This window comes from Lipotes vexillifer, unplaced genomic scaffold (genome assembly GCF_000442215.2).
Source record: "Lipotes vexillifer unplaced genomic scaffold, Lipotes_vexillifer_v1.1 scaffold217, whole genome shotgun sequence".
Taxonomy (NCBI): Eukaryota; Metazoa; Chordata; class Mammalia; order Artiodactyla; family Lipotidae; genus Lipotes; species Lipotes vexillifer.
This window is the reverse complement of record NW_006788200.1, coordinates 5,869,574-5,870,266: the sequence shown is the minus strand read 5'-3', so window position 1 is coordinate 5,870,266 and position 693 is coordinate 5,869,574. Positions and strand designations below refer to the sequence as shown.

General features: G+C 46.3%; 1 pseudogene; it reads right to left on the bottom strand.

Moving 5' to 3' along the window:
• Nucleotides 1-540: 540 nt before the first annotated feature.
• Nucleotides 541-693, bottom strand: part of LOC103085268 (sorting nexin-5 pseudogene) — a 1,229-nt pseudogene continuing 1,076 nt past the window's right edge.

The window sequence follows — 693 nt, the reverse complement described above, 5'->3', positions numbered from 1 at the left end:
GGCAGCATGTGCCAGGCCACTCCTTACACAGACTCCAGAAGGCATGAGATTCCCGCACCCTTTCTTTTTTTTTTTTTCTTGCGGTACGCGGGCCTCTCACTGTTGTGGCCCCTCCCGTTGCGGAGCACAGGCTCCGGATGCGCAGGCTCAGCGGCCATGGCTTACGGGCCCAGCCGCTCCGCGGCATGTGGGATCTTCCCGGACCGGGGCACGAACCTGCGTCCCCTGCATGGCAGGCGGACTCTCAACCACTGAACCACCAGGGAAGCCCTCCTGCACCCTTTCTTAATTACGAAAGACAAATTAGAGGAGAACCCTGTACTTAGATTCTACCCACTCTGAGGTATTAAATGCATAAAGATTAGTTGTGTCCAAGTAGCATGCAATAGAAATATTTTTAAACCAACATGGGTAAGTGTTAATATCTTTAGAAATCAAAATATTTATTCACATAATTTTAAATTAAAGTCAAAGGTAATCTTCCATGGTAATGATCTGAGTGCAAATGACGCTGGCTTTCTTCACATTCATATCCTTTCTTCAGTTGTTCTTGAACAAGTCGATGCAGCTCTGCAGGAAGGGGACGTTGTTCCTGGCTTGCTTTATTTCCAGTTCAGACATTTCAATCAGATTCTTCCTAAATGCTGCCACTCTCTTTTGTTTGAAATTGATTAGCTCTTTTGCAGATTCAGA